The sequence below is a fragment of the Lygodium microphyllum genome, chromosome 14 (genome assembly GCF_053477565.2).
Source record: "Lygodium microphyllum isolate KBCC chromosome 14, Lygodium_microphyllum_v1.1.10, whole genome shotgun sequence".
In the NCBI taxonomy this organism is placed as follows: domain Eukaryota; kingdom Viridiplantae; phylum Streptophyta; class Polypodiopsida; order Schizaeales; family Lygodiaceae; genus Lygodium; species Lygodium microphyllum.
Window position 1 is genome coordinate 145,066,918 of NC_141148.1, and position 16,790 is coordinate 145,083,707.

Genomic DNA, 16,790 nt, shown 5'->3' on the forward strand with positions numbered 1-16,790 from the left:
ATTTTATAGGGGAGGGGAGGGAATCCTCTCCCCTCGACGTGTCCAACAGCATGCTATATGGAGCCGAGCAAGCTCCAGCGAGGAGCTTGTTGGCTCCCTATCCCCTTCCCCCTTCCAGCACAGTGCGCCGTGGATGGGAGGATAGGGGAAAAAAAATTTCCCCTTATGTTAATCAATTTGATATATTACACAGTTAAAGAACAGTAGATTTGTCAATCGCAATGTCCTCTCAGCCCCATTGCATTAATAAATTGTTGATAATATCCAACTAATGATTATTGAAAGCTATGCACTTCTCTCGGAGCACGTGGTAGACTCATAGTGACAAAAATATTTATCTTTTCGGGATTGGTTGCAATATCAGTCAAGCTAACCACATGGCCCATCAACAATCCATAGGGTACTCCAAAGAAGCATTTCCTTGGATTAAGAGCAATGCAAAACTGCCTACAATGCTTGAAATACTTTCTCAAAATGATCAACTCTCTCCCTTGTGGTGGTTGCCCCCACATCAACAATAAAAACTTTCATCTTATCTTAGGAAATATCACCAAAAGTTTTATCAATTTTATATGTTGTCAAATGATATATTGCTACCCATGGGTAATGCTTTTCAATATGTTCAAATGAGTCATCTCCAGAGTCCCGAGCTATTCCCAGGGATTTGATGATATATCCAATGCGAAGAATCTTCTTAAACTGTTTACACACTCCTAGAGATAACTTGATCAACTATAGGAGGTTTAGATTAGGCTTTATCTTGCAAAGAAAATTGGCTAAGTCAAATTCATGATAACTAGAAATGGTCGTCTTCTCCTGTCTTACCATTCTTTCTATTGGTTGCTAAATAGGTTTCGGTGCCACTTTCTTGGCTTTCACCCTCTTCTTTGATAGTTCTTTATTGAAGTCAACTTTTCCATTAGTAGCTTTTTAGAGGCTTGGCTTCCACATCGTGGTTAAGAACGTGCGTCTCCTTATCACCTTGTTTATGGTTTGTCCCAATAGGTTTTACATTATCTCTAACAACTTCTCTAACTTTCTGTCCTCTTGTAATGCCTCTTAAATTGGAAGCCTTAGTGGTGTTGACATGCATAGCTTTGATAATGTTGACACCATTGCTACTGGGCAGCTCTTCTATGATAGCTTTTCTTTTCTACAATATTTTCTTTGGTTCCTCATCCTGCTAAAAGTTATTCCCTTGTGATCAATGATTAATCAAACTTGGTTGCTTAGTCCCTTGTTAAAGAGAGCTGATCTTACTCCAGCAAGTATTAGCTAGATGGTCGAATTCCCACATATGTCACATTTAATATTAGGGCTATTTGTCTATATTATTGTGTTATAATGTCAGTATAATGCTTCATCATGTCCTTGACTTCACCAAGAACATTTGATGCACTAAACTCATAACTGTGATCATCCGATTGCCATTAAACTAGCCTAATCACATGGTCATGCATCGATTGTGTTGATTAATTTGCATAACATTAGAATTTGTCATTTGTCTTTTGTTATTTATGTTAGAAATGCGGGATCTAGAGCATGGCAAAATCGGAAGCTATGGAGGATGGAGAAAGAGGTGTAGACTCATGATGGAAAGGACACTGTTTGTTACACAAGTGAATTAGGTTCCAAGATTGAGACTTGGACTCATAAACACAATCTTGTGTATGTGGACAATGACATTGACACTTTACTGAAATGAAAAGAGTACTATCATTGCATTAAGAAAGGAAGCAAGTACAATGCTTTATAGGAAAGTAGGAAACTGCAGTAGGCACCATTGTGCATATGGGATAAGTTAGCCTGCATATCCTTGACCCTGAAACTCCATACAAAGAGGCTGTTTTGAGTGTGATTGCTGATTCTCAACACCCCTCCTCAATCACAACTGGAAAAGGCACAAAGTGTGTAGAGGCTGTAATGAGAACCACCTGCAAAGTGTGGGCATACCACAGACATGGCAAAACACCAGAGGCTGTCGCAGAAAAAGCTAAGTGTGGGTACCATAAACATGGTGGACATCCAGAGGCTGTAACAGGGGCCTCACAAAGTGTACAGGGACTGTAATGCCAAGTTACATAAGGAGTTTACAAAGCTTATGGTAGGAAGCATTAGGGAAAGGAAATACAAGGCTTTTTAAAATAGTCTATCAGAATTATGAGAGTACAAGGACTGATGAGTCTTGTCCTTCCGATCCTGGTGGTCTTCATCTTCTTCTTCCTTTGCTTCATTTTCTTCTTCTTCTTTGACTGCGACTAGATAGGCCTTTTGGGATCTCTTTCTTGCGTGGCAGAACTTCTCGGTGTGTCCGGTCCTTTTGTAGAAGTCACAAAAGAGCTGATCCTTCTTGCCTTTGTACCTGTTGCCAACATATAATGCATGCTCATCTCTAGAGGTACTTGGTTCTTCTTTAGTTTTTAGCTTCTTTTCTTCTTCTAACAGTGATGCCTGGATATCAACAAGTTCAGGATTTGGCATGTTGATTAAAGTTGTTGATACATTATTATATTCAGGAGGCAAGCTCTTAAGTAGAACACCGATGCAAACATCTTCATCCATTTTAATGTTTATTCCTGCAAGTTGGGTTAGGAGTCCTTCCATGTAATTGAGATGTGTGGCAAGTGATGTGCTGGACTTCATTTCAAGCCTGAAGAACTCAATCAGGAGACCATACTTTGATGATTTAGATTGTGCACCGAACAGGGTGTCAAGTCTTTTCCATGTATCCTGTGAGGTCTCACAGTTATCCACATGATGGATATAACTGTCGTCTAGCTCCAGTTTGATAATGGCCTGAGCTCTGTCATCATTCTTTTGCCAAGTAGTTGCAAGGTCCGCGTCCCGAGGTTTCTTCTCTTTGCCATTTGTGATGGCCCAGAGACCCTTCTTCATCAGGATGAGCTTGATGCGGGTTTGCCAAGTGTGGAATCCGACTCCTTTGAATCGAGCATTTGGAGAGTCTTTGCCCATGTTAGATTTACGGGAACAGTAGCAAATCAACTTCAGAATTTATTAGATTTGAGCAACAGAAGAATTGATTGAGAGACACAAGTGCTAAAAAGCACTAACTGAGTGTCAATGAATACCAAATCTGAAAAAGTCTTTTACTCCAAGTGATCTTCCCCTTCTTGATTTGATGCTGATGCCTTCAGATTTGAGTGACAGTACTTTAACGAACTTCAGAGAGTATTGCTCAGTGATTAAAATCACTGTTGATAACTTCAGTGAGAGAAACAGTGAAAAATGTCAAGATTTTGAAGCTTTTGGCTATGGTGGAATTAGGGTTTCTGAGACAGGGGCCTGGTTTTTTGCTGATTACAGGAGCTACAGTGGATCATTTTCAAAACTTTTTATATGCCTAGGAAGCTGATTTCATGGGCTACAAAAGCCCTATCAAAATCATCAACATCGTGGACAGTATACAGCACGCAGGAGCCGCGAACAGAATCGGCGCAGTCTGGGGCAGCGAGGTTGAATTTGTGCAATGCCAGAGCTGTAGCTTGCCAATGTGGTTGTTTGTTGTGCCAGGATGAAGCGCCTTGAGCAGAGGAACAACTCTCCAGAAGAAATCGTGGGCTGAAATGGCCTGTTGAAGAGTTATGGAAGCTCCAAGCAAGGTAGGTCCTGTCTGGCTATGGCAGACACAGAGCAGAGATTGGGGATTTTCACAATGCTGAGCTCCAGATGGTCCAATGTCCTGGATTGATGTGATACAGGGAAGCTTTATGAGTTGAAGAATACTTTTCCAGAAGGAAGCTCCAAGAGATTTGACCTGTGGAGTGAGATATAAGCAGTTCAATCTGATAGGGTGCTGCTGGCTATGGCTGCCATGGAAGCTTCAGTGAGAGTAGAGTTGGGAGATGAAGTCATGAGCTGACATTGAGCTAGACTGAGGTTGAAAGGAATCAAGAGAGGCTCGACAAGCAATGCCATGCCCAACTGGGCTCTGATACCATGTTAGAAATGCGGGATCTAGAGCATGGCAAAACCGAAAGCTATGGAGGATGGAGAAAGAGGTGTAGACTCATGATGGAAAGGACACTGTTTGTTACACAAGTGAATTAGGTTCCAAGATTGAGACTTGGACTCATAAACACAATCTTGTGTATGTGGACAATGACATTGACACTTTACTGAAATGAAAAGAGTACTATCATTGCATTAAGAAAGGAAGCAAGTACAATGCTTTATAGGAAAGTAGGAAACTGCAGTAGGCACCATTGTGCATATGGGATAAGTTAGCCTGCATATCCTTGACCCTGAGACTCCATACAAAGAGGCTGTTTTGAGTGTGATTGCTGATTCTCAACAATTTAGTGGAATCATTTGGCTAGCCATTAACATAGCAACATTAGGAGAAGCGAGTAGTACGAGCACATTCTGCATTATTCTTTCTCTTCCATTCAAATTGGTCATAGGTATACTAGTCATACCTTGACTTCCATTGATCAATGCCAAACTATTTTTAGGATGTAGACTCAAATGTAGGTTTGTGCTAGATATGTAGGCCACTTGTAAATGTGACTCTACCTCCTCAGCTTGTGTAGTAGCAATGTCTATATTAGCAAGAGTAACACCACTCAACTACACTTGAATATTGATGAAGTCTAATCCATGTAAAAAGTATTGTAAATGGGCAGCAGGTGGAATAGGAATAGAGGTTTGCAATTTGCGAAACACTTCTTTCAGATTCTTGGCATAAGCTTGAGCATTCTCATGGGGCTCTTGACGTATCACATTCAAGACACATAGCCAATATTGATTACCTCTCTCAAGGGAAAACTCTCTTTGAAAGGCTGCAAAGAATAAGTTGATTGTGGTTATGGTTCCGATTTCCAAGCCATAATACAACATTGCAGCTCTTCCTAGAGACATGTTGACACACATCATGACATGTCCTTTGTCCTGAATTTGGTAATTGAACATTAACTTTTGGAACTCACTCATGTAGATCTCTGCATCTACCTCTGCTAACCCATTAAACATGGGTAGAGGGAAATCTAGGGCTAGCGAATCCCGCGTTGTCGTGATGCTATGCGGACATAGTGTGAAAAATCATGGAATGCATCATCATCCGACTTTCTTATTAATCAAGAGAGTCAATGTGATCTGAGTCATTAGTGCTAGTGTCTGTGGCATGGATTATCCAAAAATACTAGATTTTTGGATAATTTTAGCATATTTTTAATATTATTTATTGTAAAAATATGAAAAAGTTAAAAAATCTTTTAGAATAGGATGGCATGTATAAAAGCAAGTTTCTTTTTTAGCCAGTTATGGGATTTTCATAAAAAAGACAGATTAACGAAATCACGTGCGTCACCATTGCTATTGATAGGCTGAAAACTGTAGTTTGAACTGGAAGAGAAAGAAGAAGTGATTTGGGAGATCCGTGAGAAAGTGTATTGGGGTTTTACCCCCCTTTTGGAGCCAATAGAGCCATCAGATTTGGATTCTGAGCAGTAGAGAAGGAGCTGTTATTTCTGATCCACGTTTTTGTTCTACGAGGGAGCTCTGAGAGATCTAATGCCTAGAGAGTGCTTCTGAGTAGTGCCAGACAAAGGATTTCAGGTTCTGTCAATATATATTGATTTGATTCATTGTGCTTTGTCATTATTGTGTTTACCTCTTGTGTATTCTTTATCTTCTCTTCCATCTCCTATCTCTACTTCCTTCTACTTCTGATCCCCGGTGGATTTGACCTTTTGACTAAAACCCCTCCAACATTGGTGAACCCGACGTGAAAGGTCATCAGAAGAAGGAAAGACAAGATGGGAGAACCTTCGAACACAATCTCCAATTATGTTTTGCAATAGTTGGTGCAAAATATGAATATGGTTATGCAGGTACAACAACAACAACAGGTGATGCAAGCTTCTGCACAAACAAAAAGTGTTGTGATGAATGCTCTGCAAGCAGTTGAGAATGAGATGAAGTTATTAAATGGCAGAAATGTATCTGCATATGTACATACCTATGCTCAGAAGATGGAATTCTTTGGGGTGGCTCAACCTGCATGGAGTTGATATTTTGTACGTGTTACTGTACATGAACTGAAAGTGCAGATTACTAAATTATCCTTGCAGGATGCTAATTAGGTAGCTTTCAAGAAGAAACTCAGGGAATAATTTAACATTGAAGATACTAGTTTGATTACACGCAAGAATTTTTAGGAGTGGGTTTCACAATCCAATAAGGATCTTATGGCTACATAATTGTTAAGAGAATTTGAAAGTCGATTTGAGCAAATGGATCTTGCAAAACAGCAAGCTCTTGCAAGCCAGAAAATTGAATTGTTTCTACAAGCAGCAGATCTTGAGCTTTAAGAGAAGCTTGATGATTTGCTAGAAGATTAGACTACATAGACATGTCTAAAAACAAAGTGGAGACATGTCAAGGAAGCTGTTATTGCACTTGTGAAAAAGCATAGAAGAAGAGAAAGATTGCATCTCTTTAGCTTGCCCACAATTACAGGTAAAACAGTTGAAATATCCAGTAAGCCACCCACTTCTGTGGCTAACCCTATGACTATACCTACTATTGTTCCCTCTGTTAGGGAAGATGTCTTAAATGAATTGGTCAAGGGCATGCAGGATCTTCAATTTAAAGTTGCAAAATTGGATGAAAAAGGACAAGAGGAAAGTGGACGAGCAATAGCCCCTAAGCTAGGAAAATGATATATGTGGTGTGATAGTTTGCAGCATGAGACAAAGGATTGTGCTGCCTATCAGGAGGCCTTGGCATGACAGCTCATCTTTTGGAAAGATGGCAAGATCCATTCACAAGAAACGGGATTACCTCTTGCTTTGAATTTTGGAAAGGAATGTATACAGAAGTTGTTGGAAGGCTTGGCTATTCGAAATGCTTATGTGGCAATACATGCTTCTACTTTTAGTCTATAGTTGGATAGAATCCATGGCCAAGTGATGGTTAGTCCAAAGGCTGAAATATGGACACATGCTTTACATGCAGCTGAAAAGAGAAAGGTTATTGATTGTGAAATGTCTCATGCAGGGCAAGATTCGTGACATAACTGGTTTGGAATCACCAGTAGATGCATATTGAGTGTATGCATATTTAGTAAAGCTACAAAACACGGATGTACTTATGGAAGAAAAACGAAAAAGAGATGAAGATAATGCAGGGACATCTAGAATAATAACAAAAAGAAGTGTGGATCAGCCTAAAGCTGCAAATCAGCCACCTCTCGAGCATGTTATGGAAGAGGTCAGTCAGGAGCAAAAACAGGATAACAAACAAGAGAGCAAAAAGAAGGGCAAGTAGCCAGGATATAAGTTGCAGTCTGACATTGAGACAACCACAGATCTTAAGAAGGTTCTTGAAGAACGGATCCTAAACAGCTAGATGGAATTCACCTTGGGAGAGTTTCTTAGCATTGCCAAGCGATAATTTCATGATGAGATCATTGACATAATTAAGAGGAAGCATCAATTTCTTGGTGATACCACTAGTGCATTGCTGCAATTTGAAGAGGAAATTGGTTTGTTGGGTATTCGGGCTAAATATGAGCATGAAGTAAGTACTGGATTATCTATGCAGGATGCTATTAATCAGTGGACAACATGTGGAAAAGAGAAGAAAGTGGCTGAAATTGCATTGTCTACTAGCAATATGCATGGTGGAGTAAGGCAGATGCAACAATATGGGGAACAGACTCTAGGATTTATTCCTCGAAGTCACTACACAAGAAATCATTGGGCTAGGGCTACCACTGAAACGGTAGTGAAAATAGGGGAACGTGAAACTCCTTGTGTTGCTTTACTTGACCATGGGTCTAAGATAACTGTCATTAAGCATGGATTGTATGAAAATGGTGCATAGCCTAGAGACATTGATCATGGGTGGCATATGAGGGCTACAAATAATTCTTTGGGAGAGCTTTATGCTGCATGTCCTAATGTAAAAGTGACAATTGGTGATGTACAAGAAGAGTAACACTTCTTTGTGCAAGATAATTCCTCATACGCAATGATTTTGGGACAGCCCTATATTACAAGAGTGCATATGGAAACAAAGGTGCTTGATGATGGTTCTACTTATGCAAGAGTCAGAAGCAAGGATGGGAAGAAAGCAATCCAATTTCTTACTGTTTGTGTTAATCATCCTAGAAATCGGGATACGCTTCGAGAGACTCCTTTGGCTCCAAATGCAAGGGAATTCAAAGACTTGGATTTTCATTAAGCACTGCTATAATTCGGGGCTACAGTAGTGTTGCTCAGAGGATGTACTTGCCTGTTGATGGAATGCAGCATGTATTTACTATTGGTTATTCTCACTTTACAGCAAATAGTTCATATTGGTTTAAGCCTATGGAAGCTATGTGCAAGGCTGAATGCATATCTATGAAACGAGCTACTAAGGAACTCATAGCATTGAGATTGTTAGCTGAAAATGAAGGCATTTCAAGCATCTTTTATGGGCTGAATATTAATGACACTATGGCTGAAATTTCAACAACTATACATGCAGAAAATGAGGCTGAAAACAGAGTGTTGTCAGTATTTTCTTTGGATATGTATGATGTTATAGCATTGGTTTCTTAGTAGGAAGGATTACAATGGGCTGAAGCACTTGTGGAGACAAAGTATAAGATAGTTGACAAAAAGGTGAAACCAATTGCTTTTCCACTTCCACCACAGAGTGAGGGTTTGTATGAAAAAGTGTCAAGGCAGTCAAGCTTACGAGATCCTAAAGATATAGGTCATCAGTTTACATCTGAAACATTACACGAATTGAAAGTTGGAGCAGAAGAGTTTCTTTTGCATGCTGCGAGAGACTATTTTATGCGGATGTTGGCTAGGCATGGAAAGGCATTTGCATTTTAGCCAAGTGAAATAGGTTGTGTGGATCCAAATGTTGTCTCTCCTATGGTAATATTTACTATGCCACATGTACCATGGAACTTGAGGCCTATTCCAGTGCCTAAAGCTTACTTGCCAGAGCTGACGGATTTGCTAAATGAAAAGATTCGCATGAAGATCTTGGAGCCCTCTTCATCCCCATACTCAAATCATTGGTTTACTATGCCCAAAAAGAATGGGGCTTTGAGATTTATTCAAGACATGCAACCAGTCAATAAAGTGACCATAAGAAATGTGGGTGCAGGTCCTATGGTTGATGAATTTGTAAAGGCTTTTGCAGGCAGAGCGATCTATTCTTTTGGTGATCTCTACTCAGGGTATGATCAATTTCAACTTGCAATTGAAAGCAAGGATATCACAACCATGAAGACTCCCATTGGGATTAGTACAGATGTGTACTCTTCCATAGGGTACAACAAACTCAGTGGCACACATGATAAATGCTATGAATAGGGTACTCAGGGATTTTATACCACAATTGACAATGCCCTTCTTGGATGATATTCCAATAAAAGGGTGTGCAATGGATGAAAAGATTGAAGAGATGGATGCTCATGGCAGACAGTTTGTTGCAGACCATGTTGTGGATTGTGAGAGGATTTTGACACGTCTAGAAGAGGTGCATTTAACTCTTTGTCTTTGGAGTTGAAGAGGTTTTGATTGTTGGTCATATGTGTGGGCCCTATGGGCGAAGTCCATCACCAGCAAAAATAGATAGATTGATAGAATGCAAGATGTATGCACGAATGTATTAGAGGTGCATATATTCTTGGGTGCATGTGTGTTCTATTTGATATGGATTCCTCACTTTGCACATGTAGTCGATGCTCTATATCAGCTTTTGAGGAAAGGTCAGAGATTTCATTGGGAAAGGAAGCATCAAAAAGCAATGAGGAAATTGAAGCAACTCTTAAAATCTGCTCCTACATTGAGAAAGGTTGACTATTCACATGGTGATACAAGCCCAATCGGGATTGGATGGGAAATTGGGCACGATGATGAGGAAGGGCAAAGATATGCAATTCACTTTAGTGCTAAAGTATTGACTGAACAACAAAGAAGGTATCCAGAGGTTAAAAGAGAATTATGGGAAATTGTGACAACCCTTAAATGTGATAAGGAGTATTTTATGGATGCTCATATAGTCATTAAGACTGATTGTTTGTCGAAATTGGGTATGATTATTAGTTGTGCTACCTCGGACATTTCTATGCTCCGATGGATTGCATACATCAAATCTTTGAACCCTGAATTTCAGCATATTGTAGGAAGAGATAACCCAGTGGTAGACATGTTATCTTGAGCACGCTATGAGAATGAAGATGAGATGATGGATGAGGAGGAAGAAGATGAATTTATTGTGGCTGAAAATGATGTTGCAAGAGTGAATTTAGCAATGCAAGGTGTTGCTACAACATTAATAGAAGCTTGGACAACAAAGAGAAGACACTTTAGATGTTTTGCATCTTGTGTAGAAGTGTTTTTGGAAGACAAATATGCAAGAGAGTGAGTGAGAATTGGTCAATACCTCAGTACATTAACAAAGAGAGATGAATAGTCAGATGAGGAGTTTAAACAGATTAAGAGGAAAGCCTGTGGGTTTTTCTTAAAAGATGGTTACTTATGGAAACATGCTAAAAAGAAACAGGGTATGCCATTGCGAGTTTTGGGTGACAGAGCTTCACAAGTAAATGTTATGCAAGAATTTCATGAAAGCTTATGGGCTGGCCATAGAGGTGTTTGGGGTACTTTTGCAAAGATCAAAGAAAGATATTGGTGGCAGGCTATGTATAAGGATGTTGCTCACTTTGTGGAAACATCTATGACATGTCAAATGTATTCATCTATGAGACATCGGAATGGATTGCAGCCCATGTATCCATTGTCTCTTCATTTTAAGTGGGTGGTGGATTTGGTCACAATGCCTACAGGTCTTTGGCAAATGAGGTATCTGGTGCTTGCCCATGAGGACTTGACTAATCAAGTGGAAGGGAGATCTTTACGTACTAAGAGAACAAATTTTGTGTGTACTTTTCTCTTAGAAGATATATTTTGTCGGTATGGCTGTGTGGGAAAAATTACTACAGATAGGGGTGAGCTAGATGTAGATAAAGCTCATGATCTCTTTGCACGGTTGGGGATAAAGCTTGCTTTAACTTCAGTCTATAACCCTGAAGGAAATGGAAAATTTGAAAGAGGTCATCCACCTATTGCGAAGGCATTGGCAAAAGCATGTGGAGAGAAGGTAAAAGAGTGGCCACGATTGCTCCCTTATGCTTTGTGGGCTGACAGAACAACTCATAGTGCCGTTATAGGATATATGCCTGCAAAATTGATGTATGGTCAAAAACCTATCATGCCGATAGAAGAGATGAAAATCACATGGAGTGTGCTACCTTGGGAGGAGGAGTTGAATCGAGAGGAGTTATTGACCTTGCGCATCTAGACAGTTGGAAAGGAAGTTAGAAGACGTAGAGGTAGCAGTTGTAAAATTAAGGGCAGGAAGGATACAGAACAAGAAACGGGTTGACAAAAAACATAGATTGAGACCAAGAACCATAAAGATGGGGATTGGGTATTGCTTTATGATAGCAATTTAGACAACTAGCATAATGCCATGCGTAAAGTTTCCAAAAGATGGTTTGGACCCTATGTGGTAAGACATGTGCTTGATAATGCTACTTATGCATTTAAATGAACTGGATGGGATTGCTATAAAACTTTCGATAGCAGGGAAAAGAATCAAATTATTCAAGAGGTGGGAATCTACTGCCTATGAGTTGCCAGAATTGGAAGAAAATGGTGGCCATGATACAGGGGGTAGCCAAGAAGATATGGAAGATGAAGAAGTAAAGGATATGGTTATTACAGAGGATGAGGAGGACTCAGAATCCGATGATAACTAGGATTTTGTCACATACGGGAGGATATGCAGGTTTAGAGGAGGTGGATGTCGTGATGCTATGCGAATAGTGTGAAAAAGCATGGAATGCATCATCATCCGACTTTCTTATTAATCAAGAGATTCAATGTGATCGAAGTCATTAGTGCTAGTGTCTGTGGCATGGATTATCCAAAAATACTAGACTTTTGGATCATTTTAGCCTATTTTTTATATTATTTATTGTAAAAATCTAAAAATTTTAAAAAAACTTCTAGATTAGGATGTCGTGCAAAAAGCAAGTTACTTTTTCAGTCAGTTATGGGATTTTCATAAAAAATACAGATTGACAAAATCGCACACGTCGTGATCGCTATTGACAAGCTGAAAACTGCAGTTTGAACTGGAAGAGGAAGAAGAAGTGATCTAGGAGATCCGTGAGCAGGTGTCTTGGGGTTGTACCCCCCTTTCGGAGGCAACGAAGCCATCAGATTTGGGTTTCAAGCAACAAAGAAGGAGCTGTTATTTTTTATCCACGTTTTGCTTCTACGACGGAGCTCCAGGAGATCTAATGCCTGGAGAGTGCTTTTGAGTAGTGCCAGACAAAGGATTTCAGGTTCCGTCAATACATATTGATTTGATTCATTGTGCTTTGTCATTATCGTGATTACCTCTTGTGTATTCTTTATCTTCTCTTTCATCTCCTATCTCTACTTCCTTCTACTTCTGATCCACGATGGATTCGACCTTTCGACTAAAACCCCTCCAACAGCGTTCGTGTAGGTATTGCAATGGGTCGTGCCATCATGATGAATGGGTTTATTCTAATGGTCTATATCAGTGGAATAACAATCCCACTTGAAGTAGATTGTCTTTTCGGGGAAAGGGAAATGTTAGAGCTTCTCCTCCCCTACGAACTGACTAGGATATTTATTGGGTCAAATATACCTCTTTCTCAAAGATATTGGACTTTTACACTTAGGAGAATATCTCTTAATTATCTCAGCTCTATCTCTAGCCCTTTCTGCTCTTTTTTTAGTTGAATCTTGGCTTGAAAGTGTCTATCAGGAAATAACAAATATATTTCAATGCTCTTTGGTATACATTAAACAATTGGTCCCTATTAACCAAGATTCGAAAGCTGCCACTTATTAGTGGCTCTTGACAAATGCACTACCTAAATCGGGACCTAAAATGGGATTGGCACTAGCTCTAGGGCTTCTAGATGTAATTTGACATGAGTGGAAGTGCTTCTAGTTTGAGGGTAGCATTGCCACAAAAGTAGAGAAAAATCTCAAAAGATTAATGTTCTATTAGAGTAAAAACTCAAAATCCTCTTTGAAATCTTGTCATAGTCTATATATGGTTTTTTTGAAAGAACCATAGTTTTGATTGTAAATCATTCACCTTGCTACCAGGGTTTTTCTAGAGAAGGATGGGACTTCTAGTTGTAAATTAGTTCTAATTGTAAATGGGAAGTCCTTTCAAGGGGGGAATTTAGGAAAAAAAATCTAGCCCCTAGATCAATGTGTAGGATTGGTTTTTCTTTCTATATCAAACAATTAATAAAGAAGACTAGTTTGATCGACATTGTTAGAAATCACTTCCTTTTCCTACCATGAGAAATTGTAAGAGAGGCATTATGGTAGTGGCTTTAGCAGGGCTTAATGTGTGCTATTGGTTTTTGAAAGGGGGAGGGGCATGATTTCACTGGCTATGGGTCATGATGAGGAGCTTCCATATCAAACAAAGATGCATCAAACGGTGATGAGAATGAAGGTACTTGTGTTGACCAAAGTGCCCATGGTGAAGTTTCTATGGTTGTGTAGTTCATCTCTTCCTTAACAACCAAGGAGGGTATGCAATCAAATTGTTCTTTGCAATGGACTACTTGGATAGTCACATGTGGAGGATTATATGTCTTGTCCTTACTATGTGTCATGAGATCCAATGTAGTACATCAGATTTCAAAAAATCTTGTTATCTTTTTAGCAATTTCGATGCTTTGCATCAACTTTTCGTGAAAACTTGTAATATTTTCACATTATTTGATGCACTACATCAAGTGCTCCAAAAAATATGACAAGTATTGGAGACATTTTTGTTTTCTTCTTATGTAACTCGTTAGCTTATCAAAATAGTAGAGAAAAAGTATCATTTTCTTTCGATCTGATGCAATGCATCAAGGATGAAATATTCAATATGAAAATTTTATCTTTTAACTCTTGAACTTGGTCATTCCAGAGAAATTATATGGCATTTTGGACAAGTGGTGTTGTGATGTTGTGCATCCACTCACAAAATCCTTGAAGGATAGATGTAGTGTAGTTGTTTGGTGCAAATAATATTAGTGTCACTAGTTGTATACTTTGTCTTCCTTAGTGAGATTGACTACACACATGTTCTAACCTATAAGAATAAGGATTCACACATAATAGACTTTATGAAAGAGAAGGTGATATAACATTATTAAAGTATTCCTGGGCTACGAGTGTGCAAGTGCTTTAGAATCTTTGGAGGACATGAGAGATTGCTAATATAAAGTAATATATCTATACTCTTATCCATTGTTACATGGGGGGCTATTTATGAATTCATTAGATTGAGGGGTGGATAAACCCACAATATTTATGCTTTTGGGGAGAGGGACAAGTTCAAGGAAAAGGAAGACATTCGGAGAAAGGTGGTGTTGTTTTTGGAAAAGGACTAAATGGGGAAAGTTGGAGAGCATAGAAGGAAAGGATGCTTCTGGGATTATAATGTACCTTTGGGAGGAGTCTGATTGGAATGGCTTGAGAACTGAAAGTGAAGGTCACACTTATTAGGGAGGAGCTTTCGCTTTCTTTCAGTATATTCTAGAGCCATGTATTTTATGGGGAATACTACTCATCATCAGAGAAGAACAAAGAGCGTAGCCATAGCCATAGCGCCAATTCAGCTTGCAGGACAAGGGGTGTTCAATAAAGAAGGTGAAGCCTATGCATACAGGGGCGTTGGTATTGTTTATACAAGGTGGTCACCATGTTTATCTGGGGATGGCTATCTTGTGGACATTGGAAGAATGAGACTGCTATGATGAGCTTAGCTTTGCATGTGAGCGGCTAGAGGTGGTATCCACTGTATTGCAATTAACGTGTTCTGTGAGTGATCTTTGGTGCTGACGGAAGCATATTCTACTACCCATATGGTAGATTTGAAGGCGAGGGTGTGATCATGTAACTGAAGAGACATGTATTATTCTGTGTCTACATGTATGGGGTAGAACTTATTAGAGCACATGGAAATCATGAAAAGGTAGTAGAGGAGGATGTATGTTTCATGGCTTCAATGACTATTGTCTCAATTTCAAGTGGACAACATAATCAGAGCATTAAATGCATTTGTTGTAATCTAATTTGGGTGCCAGTCTAGTTTGCTAGTTAGGATCAAACAATGTGTTTTGTAGCAATTATCATCAACAACAAAGCCTTTGATTTTAGAGGCGACATGTCAATTTTAGCTACTAATTTAAGTAGTTCAAGTGTAGTTGCTGTAGTTTGATAAAGCTAGAAACATCCATCTAGTCTCATGTCCATCTTGCAAAATTTGTTGAACAGATAGTGGCTTTCTTGATTGCACTATTGGTAGAACTATCATGATTAATGGTGTGTCATCCGTTCTACTGCTCTTTGAGCTAAAGATGAAGAGGATTCTATACTGAATTCAACAAGTTATCTGCCATCACATTTTATACATCTATTCCTATTAATATTGACAATCCAAACTTGATTGGAAAAAGAGGAGCAAGGCACCACCAAACATACTAGCTTGAAGAAGTAGTTTTAAGATATTAGCAAGAATCTCATTGAAAGCACATATAAGGAGAGTATTGAAGAAGAGCAAAAAAGAAGGAAATTTCAAGAAACATTGTCATTGCAAGCTAGACAATTGCAAGATTAAAGTGAAAACCAACTCCAAGTTTTATAATACTCCTTGAAGACTGTCTAATCTCCTTAGCACATACCTTTCTCATTGAGCCCCTATGAGAGTGCATTGACATGTTTTTATTATCATGTTACAATGAACCACTTTAGTCAATTCTCTCTCTTTTATAACGTTTTTTTAGTTTGCTTCAATACTCTTTTTTCGGCATGCTATATCTCATTGCTTTAGTGTGAAGAACATTGGAATTATTTTTTAAAGCTAAACACATAAATTAAGGATATAATCATGCTAGGATTATTTTATACATCTAATTTTCTCCAAATGAAAGAAAAAAAAATTCAAAATGCTTATGGAGTACACAAAAAAGAAGTGTTCTTGCAATTATACTAATCACAAAAAAGCAAGTGTGGTGTGCAATATATAAATATAGTTAAAGACAATATTGCACATGAGTACTCTGATTTCATTAAGGTACATAGTCACCGACTCAACATTGATGGTATTCAAATCATCCACTCATTGGAGATTATCATCAGTCTAAACCTCCAAATTGTGTTCACCTCATTCTCAATATGCATGACATAATGTATAGCCATGTTGTACAACCACTACAACAGATGAAGCATTTACCAAACATGTTGATGAAAATACAAGCAAAAACTGGCTTAAAATGTTAGTCCTACCATCAAAATCAACATGGAAAAGGATACGTCAAAATACTCATCAAGGTATATGACAGAATATGCATCGCAATATATAAAAGGTACAACAATGATTATTATGGCAAGTATTCCAATGCCTATTCGACAATGATGCTGATGGAAATAGGTATGCCATTCAATTTGGAGCAAAGATTATCAATGAATGGCAATGGCAATATTCTCAAATCAAAAGAGAGCTTTGGGGTGTAGTGACAGCCCTTAAGTGTGATAGGGAGTATTTTATGGGAACTCATGTAGTGGTAGAGACTGATTGTCTGCCTCTTTTGGGCATATTGCCATGTTATGGTGGATTGCATATATAAAGTCACTTAACCCTAATTTTTAGCATAATTCAGGTAGAGAAAACCTCCTGGTTATTGAATAATAAAAAGATATCCT